This window comes from Lepisma saccharinum, chromosome 11, assembly GCF_977018435.1.
Source record: "Lepisma saccharinum chromosome 11, izLepSacc3.1, whole genome shotgun sequence".
NCBI lineage: Eukaryota > Metazoa > Arthropoda > Insecta > Zygentoma > Lepismatidae > Lepisma > Lepisma saccharinum.
In genome coordinates this window covers 19,579,699-19,595,972 of record NC_139239.1, presented here as the reverse complement: position 1 = coordinate 19,595,972, position 16,274 = coordinate 19,579,699, and the positions used below count along the sequence as shown (strand labels likewise).

Here is a 16,274-nt window from a genome sequence, read left to right as displayed (position 1 = left end):
GAAACAGATTGTGTACTACATAAAAAGTTTTCTAATGAATAATTTGGAGGGATTTTATAATATTACAGAAAAACTTAATCTAAACCACGGAAAATTTTAGGGGGCATGTGGAAGTTTGCAGGTGACAGTGTCCCGCCCACATTAACGACGTCACGGCTTTTTATGCATCAATTGACACGGTTCAACATGCAATTTTGATTTCTTTGAAATTATCTTGTCTGCACTCAGTTGATGCAATTTTGATGCATCGCACAGAACAGAAGCTGTTAAATGCATTTCTTTGTGTACTTTGATACATCAAGAGTCCATCAGTAGCAGTTTATGCACTTTGAAGTCAACATGTTTTTGTCGATTGACACAGTTTGGGTTCATGTACATAAGCTTTGTTCAAAAGATATAAAATAATAATCAAGTAGACGGAAAAGCGAATGAAAACAGTCAAGTGTAAGCACGCCAGAACATAAATAGCGTAGAATAAAAGAGAAAAAGGTGTAAGGAGAGCAATCAATAACATTACAAGCAAAGTAAGGTTGGTAACATGGCAAGAAAAAGATAAAGAAAGAAATTACCACACATGAGAGTAATAGAAATGTACTGAAGGTGCCTGAGATATCTAAGAAGAACCCACAAGAATGCATCACAAATATACATACAAGACAGATACCCAAATGAATAATTTAAGCGTTTTCCGAGAGAGGACATTACAAGGGTTGGTTCTGCACGATAAATAATTAAGTATGTTTTTGAGGAAACTTTAAGACGATACAGATCTTCGTGTGAAGCACTCCAACCTTGCATGGACCTTCAAAGTGATTCGTTCACAAAGGAGTTCAAACCTTTGCCCAACAAAGCAGTGAATGACGTTATTAAGTGTTTAGTGTAGGCGCCGAAAATCAATTATTTCTCGTCAGTGACAATATGGCAAAATCTGTTGTTACGGTACTCTAATTACTCGATTGTGCATTTTTGTTCGCTATCGTTGGCACGGTTACCCTGAGGCCCACATGAAATCCATCACAGTTTTCTTTGCTATAATTATATTCTCTATGGCAAATTATATCATTAGGTGATACACATGGTATATTCCAGTGGCGTATTCTGAAGAATTCACCTGCTTTACAGCAACAAGTCTTATTTATTCTATATATTTATTCCATCTAGATTTATTAGTTATAACAGAAATAAAACACTAATGCAGGCATACAAGAAAAACAAACCAAACAAAATCGGACAACTTCCAATCTTCCGGCAACTTCTATATTTTCCATAAAATCTTACGTAAAATTGTACCTACATATCCCTGCACAAGAGAAATTTCCCTTCATGTAGCAACACTGTCTCTGCCAAGCGCGGTGCAGAAAGCAGGAAGCAACAAGCTGTTTTCTCCTGCCAAAGCTGTTTGCAGTGGTGGAACTGACCCCGCGTGGTTTTAAATAGCTTCGATTCCCTCGCCCTCCTAACGTATAATCAGGGAGGAAACACGGTCGTTAGAAGGGTGCGAATGAGAACGATCAGTGACGTACATAAACCGTTCTTTGAATACTTTACTTAAATTCTGGATTAAAAGCTTGTTTTAATAGTTTTGCATAAAACTCATCAAAATATGTTGTACAAACGTTAATAATTACAAATACCAGAATTGTATTTGTGAATTAGAAAACAATTGCAAGATATTTTACGAAACATAATCCAAAATGCAAGGCTATATACTTGCCACATTTAGATGCTTCTAAAACAGTATAAATAATACGTGTTGACGACAAAAACACTTGAAACTAATAATATATATCTAGGAAGAAACAATAATAATATTTGCGTCCATGTAACCCCTATCATATGAAGAATGTGGATAAAATAAGGCATGGGACACATATGTCCCATGTACCTGAAAGGGATAAGGAACTCTGGTCCGGAAACGACTTAGTCGAAATTTATAAGCGAAAATCGGTGTATGAAGATTGTAATACTTTTATTACCTGCACAAGTTTCACAAGCTGCTACATTCACAACAGTTGTTCAAAGTGGCGTTCTCCAGCTTCGCTGCAGGCATGACATCGTTGCACAAAGTTCTGGCGTACCCGTTGGAACAACCCCGGGTATAATGTCACAGGCAGCGAGAATTCTTGCCAGGAGATCATCTGCAGTCTCGACAGGTGTCTCGTACACAAGACTTTTCACATGACCCCACAAGAAGAAATCAATTGAGGTCAGATCAGGTGACCGAGCTGGCCACGGCACAGGACTTCCCCTTGCTATCCACCTTTCACGGAACGTCTGGCGCACGTGTTTACGAACAGTACGTTCAAAGTGAGCTGGGGCTCCATCATGTTGGAACCACATACGTTCACGAAGATCAAGTGGGCCATGTTCCAACAACGCGGGGAGTATGTCTCGCAGAAACACAAGGTACACTGGTGCAGTTAAGCGGGAAGGCAGAAGATTAGATAATCATTGACCATGCCCGCCCACAGGTTCACTGCAAATCTTTGTAGATGGCTCGTCACAACTGTAGCCCATACATGACTGTTGCGAGTATTCTGTACTCCGTCTCTGGTGAAACAGGCTTCATCCGAGAAGAGAACATACGCAGGAAAGTTACGATTGATCATACAGCGTTGCAGTAACCGTTGGCTGAACTCGACGTGAGGTCAAAGCTTGCACTTTCTGACGATTGTAGGGGTGTAGCTGCTGTTCCCGTATTATTTTCCACACAGTACTGTGCGCGACACCCATTTCATGTGCAGCCCTGTTTCTTTTAACCGTTGGAACGGTCTTGGAAACATGGTGTCGGTCGGATGTCTCCTACGTGGATACTTGGCCCGATAAAACCTTTCGGCCTCCCTACTGTTTCCATTTACTTGTCCGTACACGAAAATCATGTCTGCAAACAATTATCGCTGCCTGTGACATTGTTCGAGCGACTCCAGGGTTGTTCCAACGGGTACGCCGGAACTTTGTGCGACGATGTCATGCCTGCAGCGAAGCTGGAGGACGCCACTCTGAACAACTGTTGTGAATGTAGCAGCTTGTGAAACTTGTGCAGATAATACATGTAAAAGTATTACATCTTCATACACCGATTTTCGCTTATAACTTTCGACTAAGTCGTTTCGGACCAGGGTTCCTAATCTCAAATTGAAACATGTGCCGTTCTCCATCATCCCTGAAAGTTTGTTTCATCAGCCCGGAAACACCCTGTACACCCCCCGCATATATTTATATATATATATATCTATCTGTATATATATATATATATATATATATATATATATATATATATATATATGTATGTATGTATCCATTCTTTCAAGAGTATAACAACTAGAGGATCCCATCACTGGAAAATTAAAAGTTTCATGAAATAGACGATCACGTGATAAATTAATCGCCAAATGCGTAAACTTCCATATAATATCTATCAGATAAAACGCTGCATGGATGGTCTTTAATAGAAAACCATTACGTTTGTATAGATCACGAAATAATAAGCTTAGAAAGATTAAAAATGCTATCTGCGCAGGGCAACGCACAAAGCGAAACCGATCGCTGAAAAAAAAGCCTTCTCCAATTTCATAACGGTTCGGAGATAGGAAGGGGAAGGGTGTGCATTGGTCGAGGAGAAAGGTTGAAACAATGTTGAAAAGAGTGGTGGTAGAGGGGGAGACGAGGTGAGATGGGCAGTGCAATTTAGAAGCACATGCATGTTCACATATTTAGTGCAGCGACACGCACATACGCGCATAGGGAGGGTGTACATTACTGGATGGGAGAACGGATGAAAAACTCATTAATTTTGACAAGATACAAAGTCGTGGCAGAATAATATCCCAGCAAGCGAGTGTCTTTCATATGGTCGGCATTAAATGTTCGACCATAAAAGCGACTGGTCAAAATGAATAGTTTCAACATCAGGCTTTGTCCTCAAGTCGACCAGTTGGTTAATACACATGCAAATGTTCTTTTTTCAAGTCTGGGGAGCAATGCATGCACAAACTGACAGAATTGTGAACCTACGGTCTGAAATGCAAACGTTTAGAGATCAGTGAAGTTAGCCCGCCATTTGTTCAGAAATTTAACCAATTTAACTACGTTTGTGCTGGTTTCTTCAGTACATGTTTTCGATAGCGCTGCTCTACTTTTGGAACTGGCCTCCCCATGACGGGGTGCAAATAGCCTTAGTGCTGATTCACCAACATTTTAATGTTAATCAGTCAGTCCTCCCGTTCAGCTACTGGGGTGGCAATTTATCGATATCTTCCTCAGCTCCTTCAACCAGGGCCCGAAAAATCCCGGTTGCCAGGTCGCCATGGAGCCTGGCGACTGTAATTTTTTGCTGTAATATGTACGAAATTTTGAAGTTCAAATTTTAGTGCAGCGTAAGTTTGCATTTTTTTATCAACGTTGTGAACATTCCATAGATTCAGTAATCAGTTTACGCCATATAAAAAATTAGATAAATTAATAACTGGCGGAAGGCAGGGTTAAAATTTTTCCAGAAATGAACTTTTGAGTGAGAAAAATATCAAAGAAATTATCGAAGGGTCATAATTAAATGTCTGATGACTGATACCATGTCAATCTCTACAACCAATATTGGTCATATGCAATATTTGATGGATTTTTGACTGACGATTTTATGGTTTGAGTGAAAAAGTGACATTGTTTGGGACATATCTCCGTAGATGGCAACATAAGCAGCTCGAAATATTGTCAACAGACGCATGCAACATGTGCCTAAGTATTGGCTATACATTTACATGAAAAAGCATAAATCAAGATTTTGTGCCGAAATTGAACTCTTGAGAGAATCCTAGACTGCCCCTGGTTATCGTGAATTCTCTTCGCTCACTTTCGCCGCTACTGTGCCTGTTTTTTTAATTGATTCAGCATGGCGTATACATTGGAGCAGCGTGTGTGCTTTGCTGAAGGGTATTTTACTACTAATTCTTACACTCAGGTGCAAGAAGTTTTCAAAGAAAAATGCTCTGCTTCTGCAGTACCTCACAAAGCATATGTTTTACGACAAGTCAAACACCAACAAATGATCCCACAAATTCTCAAGTGTTGGTATTTATTGTTGAAAATCAATTCTCAGATGTTCTCTTCAAATTAACAATGTTTTTCAAATAATGTAATTCCTGTTATTTGGATAAATGCTAAAATAAATTTATTAACCCAGTGATCAGTTTAGTGCAGAAAACCAGGCGTAAATATCTCTTACGTTTTCATGATATACATGTTCAAAGTTTGGGTTGTTTGACTTTTGAAACAATCTGTAGTATGCACAATTGCTAGTAGGTGGTTTCTTGTCACCTGATTTTCAGAGTTGGCGCCTAGCTTTGAAGAAAATTTTTCGAGCACTGCCTTCAACAATCTATATTTTACACTTACTTTACATCCCTTACTTTTGGATACGCAGTTCCCGTCAAATTGATGTTAGTCAAAATTGTCAATTCAATACTTATTATTTAGAAGGTTTCTAATACAATCATTGTGTACAATATTAAAAATTGAAATGGATACCAGGAAGCAGAAATGTGTTAAATACCTCCCCAATGGCGTAATTGTAACGTCGTTGTCTTGTTTATAGCGCCAAGATTTCGAAAAATATGCAAACTACAGAAAACAGGAACAGCCAGCGACAGCTATAACAACTTGGAGATATACCCTATGCTAACACTAAACTTGACCTACCAAACCTACTCAGGTATGCATGTAACAGCATAAATAACGAAAACTTTACATGTTCCTCGTGGCTTTATTTGGTTCAAAGAATACATATAAATATATTCCTGCAAGTTACAATGTAATCTTCAGGATCTGGTAACGAGGTTCTTCTGGATTACCGAACAAGCCCGATTTACAAATGTTGTTAATATGATACTTTTTTGTGGTCCTAAGGTATGTAGTGTGTGTTTCAGTACGTCACTTGACTGAGAAAGTGTTATGTGTTGTGTGGACGTGCTCACAAGTTGTATTGTTGTTTGGTGAGTTTATGTGTGTGTAGTTTTTGTTGATGTGTGAGTGTGTGTGAAGGGAGAGGGGAAGTTATTTGATTAAAGGTAATAAGGCAGGGAGAAGAAGTTTATTAAGTGAGAGGGTTAACAGTTTGGATTTTGGCTAAAGTGTGAAGTGTGATAAGGGGGATGTATGTTGTGTGAGTGTCTTACGTAGGGGGAATAGTATATTGAGAGCGCGTCAATATTGACTATTCTGGAAACTCCAGGAGAGGCTAATCCTGGGATTTGATGAATGGACACTCACAAACATACATGCCCAGGCCGAGATTCGAACCCGGGACCTCTGACGTTTTAGAACGATGTGCTAACCACTTCGCCACGAGGGCCGGCTATTAGATATATACTTGAGTAGATTAGGTAGGCCAGGTTTACTCTTAGCATGTATCGCTCAGCTCGTTTCACTGTGACGTAACCCAGCGACACTAGCGCCGCTACCTCCAGGGTTTCAAAAGTGATGGAGGATCTATAATAAAGGCGGCCGGTTTTCGATATTCTCTGGAGGCACAGAGAGGTTCGAACACCACTTTAAACTGTAGGTCCAGCCACGATTATCTTTTCTGTGCATGGCGTAGATTTGCAAACAAATACGCTCGTCAGATCTAAACTCGAATATGCTTCTCTTGTTTGGAACCCGCAACTCAAGAAAGATATCGAAAAATTAGAAAAGCTTCAAAATAAATTTCTCGGATATCTACTATTTAAACTTGATGGTGCATATCCAAAACTCACTCCTAGCAACATATTACGCGAAATCTTTAATATTCCGTCACTCGATGAAAGGAGGCAAGCAAGTCAAATAACTTTTCTCTCCAAGCTTATCAATGGTAAAATTGATTTTTTTAATCTGTTGTCGAATTTAAATTTTTGTGCCAAACTGTATGTTAAGGCCCAGAACTGATCTCTTTCAAATCCCCCTTGGAAGAACCAAAATGACCGAAGCTGAACCCATGAGGAGAATGTGCGAGTTATTTAATTCAGTTTCTAAGAATAATCCAAGCGTAGACCTATTTAAATGTAATTGTAACATTAGATCTATTCGCTGAATTTCTGTATGTTTTGTTTTGTTTTGTTCTTCACCAAATTTTGGTTTTCATTCAGCTTGTAAGGTTATATCCAACAGTTTAGCGTCATTTATTATTGTTTTGTCTCTGTGTTCCCTTTGCTTCTATAATCTAATAGTTAATTTCTCACAATTGTTCTTAAAAGTAAAATGTATATTGCATCATTCATATTTCTTGTTAATTTTCTTAGTTATGTTCTTGTTTATGTAATGGTATCATCCCATATTGAACACTGTAATTGGGCATGCGCCTGTTGTGTTTCAATTAAAATAAATAAATAAATAAATAAAATAAAATAAACTCAGAAATGTGTTCAGTTGAACCTAAATGAACAGACGTAGTAAAATTGGACGTACACTGTCCAAACACAACAGCGAAATTAAAATGCCACTAGACATGCGATATCCATTAGCAAAGTATTTTTCGAAAAACTGCTATGATATTCCTAAATGTGCAAAATTTCACCGGTTTAGAATTAATTCCAAGTATTCTGATGAATCTTCGAATCGCTTGCTTTATCTGCTACGAAATTTTCGAAAAAGTGATTATGCGAAAAATCAAGCTTGGTTTCTTCTAACAAGAATAATTAATTTTGCAGAATTAATGGTGGGCAATAAATAAAGAGAAAGTGGACAATAGAAATTCCACAACGTGGCCTACACATAAAACGCGAGTGCTTACGTTTCCATGTATTCAAGCTCAGGGATTATACGTGGAACGTTCTCATTAATAATTGCGGTCTGCAACGCAAAACCTGAGCGAGACCGATTGGATTTCTGAACCATCGGCACCAAACCGCAATGGACCTTTGATTAAGCGACCAATCAGCAAACTGAGAGGTGCTTCGCGGATCACTATCTCACGTGGTTAACCCCCTCCACTTATGCAAAGTATCGATGATTCTCCCTCGTACTAAATGATAGATCACGGTCCGATATCTGCGTAAGATCTACTTTGAAATACCATTATCTGGAAACGATTGGTACAGTCGGGGAGTAGGGGAAGTGAATATGAGTCAAAGTTTATTTTAGTCCACTTTGTGCACAGAGAGGCTAATCGAGACCGGGTCTACTGTTTAAAGTGGGATCAGAACTACTCTTTGTTCAATGGGAGACGAAATTTCTTGATTACAAGACTAGAGTGGTGGGAACCCTGCCTCGCGGTCGTTTGCTGTGTTGGGTTGTATACATACAGGATACAATTTAAGCATTTATAGAGCCAAAACTAAGCGCTTACACTAACGGGGTGGGGAGGGGAGGGAACCCTTGGTGATTATTTTTATATACGCACATTATACAGGGTGTCGCAAAACAACTGCAACAACGCTTCGGTGCTGGTAGATATCATTTACTTACTTACTTACTTAGTCGCGTCCTCTTCTACCTGCTGGTGTCGAGGGGTTACAGAGAGTTCTCCAGACGTTTCTGTCCATCGCCTTTTCCTGTGCCTCTTTCCATCTTATGCTTCGTTTCTCCAAAATCTCTTTGACACTCATATTCCATGTCTTTCTTGGTCTTCCTTTTGGTCTTGTTCCTTGTGGACGTGCTTCCCATATCTGTTTTGGCAGTCTCGTCTCACTCATTCTGCTCAAATGGCCGAACCATCTGAGTTGATTACGTTCAACTGTTTCTTGTAGTGGCTGAGCATTTAAAGATTGCCGGATGGTTTGATTCCTTATCCGATCTTTCCTGGTTTTCCCACTTATTCTTCGAAGGTACCTCATTTCCATTGTTTGTACACTTTGCAGGTGTTTTCCAGTCATTGTCCAATTTTCACTGCTATAAGTAAGTGTTGGTATATAAATTGTTTTATATACAGTGAATTTTGTTTGGGTAGATATTTCTTTTTTGCCTATAAATCCTCGGTTTATCATTTGATATAGCTTTCCTGTTTTCATGATTCTATCTCTTATTTCTTCCTCTTCTTTTCCTTGACTGTTTATAATTACTCCAAGATACTTGAAATTTGTCACTTGTTCTAAAGGTTTGTTATTCAGTTTTAACTTATGGTTTGTCTTTTCTCTGGTAATTATCATTGTTTTAGTTTTCTCCGTATTTATTTCCATATTCTTTTTCTTTAATTCTTCATTAAGAATATTTAGGTTATATTGTAAACTAGCCTGTGTATTAGCTATTAGTATAATATCATCAGCGTATATGAGCTCTGTTAGTTTAATTGATTTCATATTCCAGTATCCTACATGAAATTGTTTCATTTTTATATGGCATTCCTTTATTACTTCATCTAATAGGATTATAAATAGATATGGTGATAGTATATCTCCCTGTTTAACTCCTGTTGTTATTTCAAATTCCTCTGACTGGTGGTTTCTCGTCCTCACGTAGCATCTGCATCCTTTGTACCAACTTTGGATTGCTTTTATTAGGTTTTTATCCACTCCTTTCTTCTCTAAAGATTTCCATATCTCATTCCAAGGAACTCTATCACTCTATCACGCACATTATACAGGGTGTCGCAAAACAACTGCAACAACGCTTGGGTGCTGGTAGATATCATAAAAACAAATATCTTTTCCTTATAAACTTTACCTCGAAAGCGCTTATTTTCTGCGCTATAAATGCTTAAATTCTATCCTGTATGTATGCAACCCAACACAGCAAACGACCGCGCGGCAGGGTTCCCACTAGCGTCTCTTTTCTTTGATTGGTTGATTGAGATGGAGTTTTAAGTCCACTTTATGCACAGTAAGGCTAATCAGAACTGGGCCTACAGTTTAAAGTGGGATCCGAACCACTATGTGCCTCCACCGGGTATTGAACCGGGACCCCTCGATTACAAGCCGACGACGCTATAGCGTCTCTTTGCAGTCTTACCTGAGCAAAATACAAAATAATAATGATACTTGCGATGCTGTAAGAAGTATTTAGAATACTTTCAAACTCACCAAGGCAAAAGATTTCCAATAAGTGAGGAATGAAATTCAAGAATGCACATTATGAAAAGTCTCCATCGTGTTCCCGCGGTGGCTCAGTCGGTAACGCGTCTGACTACCATGCTCAAGGTCCCGGGTTCGATCCCCGGCCGGTTCAAATCCGGGAACTTTTCTAACGGTAAAAGCGGCCCCGGCGCCCACCCAGCGTCGAATAACATGGGTACCTGGGGGAAACCCTGGGGGGTAAAGGCGGTCAGGGGCGTGATGCTGATCACATCACCCCCACTCACGACCGGATCAAGAAAGTGTGGGGCGTTACCCCCACACCCCCTATACGCCTTCATGGCGTGGTGCTATGCACAGGGGAACACTTTACTTTTTTTTTTTACCATCGTGTTCCAACTGTCATTCAATATGAATAATCTTAAGAGAGGCTTGCGACAGATGTTGATGAAATCGACGAACGAACAAATGCTAACATAAGACTGTAACAATTTATTTGGAAATTATACGTTGGCTTGTAGTGTAATTTCTAATACAGTCCGTACTTAATACGGGAGCAAGCCCCGTAGTAAAAATAAATTAATGATGATGGCTCTTGCAATAAAATGAATAACGTCGTTTAAACATAACTCAATTCAGAATAAAACTAACAAAGGGATAAACTCCTTATTAGGAACTAATTCGATACATATATCAAGCGCTGAGCTGCATAAGATAATGGTATTTAAAGAAAACTAAATTAACATCATTCTGTTGAAGGAAACATATTATTCATGCAGGTAAAGTATTCTGTGTACATTCAGATAAACTGGTTTCATCGAAACGGGAGTAATTCGTTCCGTACGAAGAAACTCGAGATTTGTATCTACAGCGCCCGCGTAAGAAACAGAGAACAAAGCGTTATGAGGCCAAGGTAACAAAATAACCAACATAAAATAGGAATTCTGGAAAACAATGGCAAGAAGGATTCACTAAACACGTACTGCCTACGTGAACTTCAGTGACAGTGACAACTGATATGCATGTGAGGAAAATTATTTGGTGTTACAAAGGAGCAGAGGTGGCGCCTGGGGGGCGCGAAGGGGTGCTTCCGCACACCCTTCATTTTCTTGCGCACCTCTTTAAGTACCTACTATTCAATACCTACAGGGTGGCACACGATATGATCCGCCATTTGTTTATTTTTTTTATTTTTTTCGGATCCGAGATGAGGAATCACGCCATGTGTGTCAACAGCAGTTGCAGTAGTCACTGGAAAAGTCGCGTGATAATATGTGAAGCGTAATTCATGATGCTGTCGCTAGGGGGCTAGAGAAGACAACATGGCAGACAAAGGAAGACTTATGATGCAACAGCAACCAGCAATTGTGCTATTTTTTGCTTAAACAAAAAGCATTGTTGTGACTCAGAGGCGTTTTCGTTCACATTTCCATATTCGGTGGGCCCCCTCTAGAAAAACGATTCACAAACTACATGAAATGTTTCGAATGGAAGGAATAGTATTGGGATCGAAGCATGATCGTCCCAATCCTGTGTGTTCGCCTGAGAATATTGAAGCTGTTCGAGTTGCTATACCGGTGAATCCCGGCAAATCGGATAGAAAAGCAGAAATACAACTAGGGATATCAAAATGATTCTTAAAAATTATCTCCATATTTATCCGTACCGTGGTGCAAAAACTCACAAATGAACACAAACAGCAGAGAATGGCCTTCGTTCATTGGGCTGAGGATATCAACGCAACACTGTTGAGGCACAGTTTCATTTGGATGGTGTGGTTAACAAACAAAATGTGCACTTTTTGGTAACTGAGATTCCACGAGTCTTTCATGAAAAAGTTAGCGAAGTGAAATTACGGAACTCATTTTTCGTAGGTTAACTGATAACATTGTTGTTCGCTTGATTGAGGTTAGAAGTAACAACGGTGGTCTTATTGAGCATGTATTGCTGTACATTTTTTCAAAGTGTAACCTTTTATGTGATATGTATTTCATTGAAAGCTTCTTTATAATATAGTTTTCATCCAAGAACAAAATGGCGGATTATAACGTGCATCACTATGTTGAAAACATTAACTCTTACAGTGTCATATGTCGTAGTCACATTGAGCGGGCGAATATTAGGTATTGTAGTAAGACCGCTGTTATTGTATACAACAGCCAAGCATTGAAAGAGAAGCCACCGTAATTTCCTGTACTGTCAGCACTCGCTATAAAGATCAGAGGCCGTTTTCTTTTCTTTCGTCAGTATTGTTGTTAATAATAATTTCTTCTTTTGTTTCAATTGACCTGATTGTGTTTTTCGATATTTGCCTACAGCTCAGTGAGTTCTTTCTTTGGCATTGTTGATAAACAGTTTTATTGTCTGCCTACTTGTTATTAGCGCAACCACAGCAGAGCATTACCAACCAAACCTGGGTCGGAAATCAATTCTATGGGTGAAGGGGGCAAACATTGAAGTAAAAAAAAGTTTTCATGTATTTTTTTTCTTCCAGACAGTGAAGGGCACCTGCAAGGGGGAAGGGGGAGCACAGAGAGACAATTTTCATCCTTGATTTCAAATTTTATGCAAATAAAAATACATTTTTTTTTTTGTAAATTCATAAAAGTTCAGAGCCGTAGCTAGGGGGTGGCGAATAATCTAAATTAAAATGTTATAAAAGAGAGAATGCGCCGCCCAATTATATTAATATTGTTTTCAGCTTGCAATAATTTGGATTCAAAAATGTTCTTGCGAGTGAAGCAACGAGCAATATCATTCCTTGCTTTAATGCATTATAAATGAGCAGAGAGAGAAGTAAGACCAACTATGTACTTCAGACTGTTACTGCTGAGCAGTTTGGTGTTAAATGCATGAACAATTGTTTGGATGAAAAGTAGCGCGCACATTTGAGATATTTATATCATTTTTGCTGTTGGCTAGTCCTGAAGCGGATGAATTGGTTATGTAATGCATTTAAATAATATTCTATATAAATTATATTAAAAAACTTAGAATATGTGCACTACTTAGTGTTAACATGTTGCATATGTATTTTCTTATATTTTGCATCACTCCATATTGCATATGTGTAAAACATATGTTGAACATGAAAGTTATACGTGTTATATGTACAAAAAGAATTATATTCGTCATGCATTTTATGTCTTTCAAAAATGTGTGCATGTTTTCAATCATTAGCTAATGTGAAATGGAACGTGTTGAAAAAATATTTCAAATAGTTTGTCGAACAAAATACTTCTCCCCTTCTTGCGTTATTTACGATGATAATAACGGCTTTGATACCACCACCACTACTACTACACTAATTGATTGATTTGGTGTTTTAAGTCCATTTTATGCGCAGGAAGGCTAATCGGGACTGGACCTACAGTTTAAAGTGAGATCCGAACCACTATGAGCCTCCACCGGGTATCGAATCCAGGACCACTTGATTACAAGGCGACGACGTTACCACTGCGCCATCGGGGAGGCTCTACTACTACACTAATAAAGCCTGATTTACATTGGTCGAGTAGACGGGAGAGTAGCTGGAGCGAGTAGGGTCAAGCGAGCTACTTTCTCCGTGTAAACAACTGGGGAGAGCACTGGAGCCAGTACTCGCTCCAGTAGTCAGGACAGTCGAGTGGCTGTCCAAGCAGGGCAGCGACTCGACCAAGTTGCTTCCTCTCCCATCGATTTTTTCACTAGCTCGTAAACTACACAGACCACTCGGTCCATGTAAACGCTTTCTGAGGACAGTATAGAGTCTGTGTTGTGCGAGTGTCCAATGTCCATGGAATTTTTGTCGATTATAGGAACAAACCAAATAAACTACGGGCGTATGAAGCTACAAGTGTAGGAGATAAGACTTGAGGTATTTGGCGTAGAAATAAAATTAAAAATAAGTAATTTACGTTCTACAGTACACAACCAAGAACGATCGAAAATTGAAAAATCAAGGATATTAGTCTTCTTTCCAGACATGTCCTCGTGCATTATTGTATTCATTTCTCGTGTAAAAAATTGTGTAAACGGTTTCAGAACTTTTTAAAAAAATCGCCAACGACGTTGATGGTTCATTCTGTCAAAAGAGCACCCGACAGCTGCAGCTACTATCCCACTTTGCTGGAGTCTAGTAAAAAGTGTGTTAACAGCTACTCGCCATAGAAGGGTCGAACGAGCAGACAGGCCAGTAACTCGTCGCAGTAACTCTCCCGCTCACTCGGCCAATCTAAACCAGCCTTAATAATAATGTCATTATTATTATTATTATTATGGACACCTTTGTCCTGGTAATTGCCTCGCCCACCCGACAAAAATTCGTGGTTCCGCATCTGCTAAAACATGAATGCATATTTCATGCTTTCTTTATTTTCAACATCACCCCTAAATTTTATTTCGCACCCCCTCAGCACCCCCAGATGATTAATCCTGGCGCCGCCACTGCGAAAGAGGGTTTCAAGATTATTTCTATTCAATCCTGTAGTATCAATCCCATAGGAACATGCGAATTAAAAACTGTGTTACAAGTTCTCTCGCTCGCTCGCTTTCTCTCTCTAATATCTAGGCAAACTGGGTCATCTCAAATGCTCTATTAATGAGGTATATGAATAATTTATGTCTTTATCGAAACGAATTACAACGAGTTCGGTGCCTGTCTGTACAAGTCTATTCAACACTTCACGATATAGAATGACTTTGTTTCATAAACAGAGATTCTCGTAATTCATACTGTATTTACATGTGGGAATTAGTTTCCTTATTTGGTGTTTTTAAAGCTGATTCTTTTTTCATCGAACGAGAAAGATTGTTAAGCAAACGAAAACTGAGAACAGGTCATAAATTGCCCATATTTTTCTTTATACATTGTAAAGGCTGACATTTTCTGAAGGTATCCAATTTTCAACATTTTAATTCGCCTTTTCAAGAAGACGAGCTTCTGACACGGAGATCAGTTTCTAGGGTAATCCTCGTGTATTTCTACTTTTCTTATTTTACTTAACATTCTCCCTCTCCAGGCAAATACAACGAATGACGCAGTGACACCTTTGTCCAGGCAGGAACTATAGAATCCGAAATGTTTGGTAATGAGTGTTCCGTGTCCATGAGCCGGCTCCAGAATATGTCTTTGCGTGGTTTTATGTTGTTTTTTGTTTCCTCATTGTGCATTCAAAACGCCCTATACAGCTCGGCACTTGACATAAGCATGGATAATTTGTCTTTAAAGACTAAATAAGGATTGATTGATTGATTTGGTATACTTTACTTCGCATTTATGCTACTTCTGGCTAATCGCAAAAATGAGGATGAATGATGATATGATGAAATTGATGAAGGTCGGTGAACGAATACGAGGCCCATGGCATCGTAACGCGCTGCGGGGATCATTCCTCCACGGAAGCCGGCGCTTAATAAGCAGTTGATCCCTTTATTAAATTTATTCTGAATTAATGTATGTTTAAACAACTTTTTTCATTTTATTGCAAAAGGCATTAACATTATTTTGTTTTCAGTGAGGGGCTTGCCCTCGTATTATGTGACGGCCTCGATTAGATATTACTCTACATGCCAAGGTATAATTTCCAAATAAATTGTTACAGTCTGCATGTTCGAAAAGAAGCAGCGAGCACATCATGTTAGCATTTGCTAGTTCGTCGATTTCATCAACATCTGTCGGAAGCCTCTCTTGTGATTATTCATATTGCATGACAGTTGAATCACGATGGAGACTCTCTGTAATGAGCGTTCTTGAATTTCATTCCTCACTTATTGGAAATTCATTGCCTTGGTAAGTTTGTAAGTACTCTAAATATTTCTTTCAACATCGCAAGTGTCATTATTATTTTGTATTTTGCTCAGGCAAGACTGCAAAGTGACGATAGTTGCAACCTTTGCCGCGCGCCCCTGGAGTTATGTCAGAGCGGTGTTTGCTGTGTTGGGTTGCATACATACAGGATAGGATTTAAGCACTTAGAGCGCCAAAACTAAGCGCTTTCGAGGTAAAGTTTTTATGAGATCTATCTACCTGCACCCAAGCGTTGGCATATCTGCTGCTCCTTCGTCTTCAACACTTGTCCGACCGTTTTTGAAGTTCTCAATCCATTCGAACACACTTTGTCGTGGTTAGCACTTTCCTAAGCTTACGATGGATATCGGCTGCTCGCAATCTCATCTCTGCCATCTGAATTAATATTGTCTACTAGTTTTTAACCTTCTCTACGTGTTAAGTTATACATGTTGGAGTGCTGATCGTATTGTTCTCTTTCGATTTATTCTTCTCTCATTAGGTCGAAACTGTGGATTCCTTTGCTCGTC

The 16,274-nt window shown here is 39.1% G+C and overlaps 1 protein-coding gene across 1 annotated transcript in view; it reads right to left on the bottom strand.

Annotated features, from left to right (window-relative positions):
* The window catches only part of LOC145994662 (zwei Ig domain protein zig-8-like), a 621,183-nt gene that overhangs the window by 20,669 nt on the left and 584,240 nt on the right, over positions 1-16,274 (bottom strand). The window lies entirely within an intron of this gene.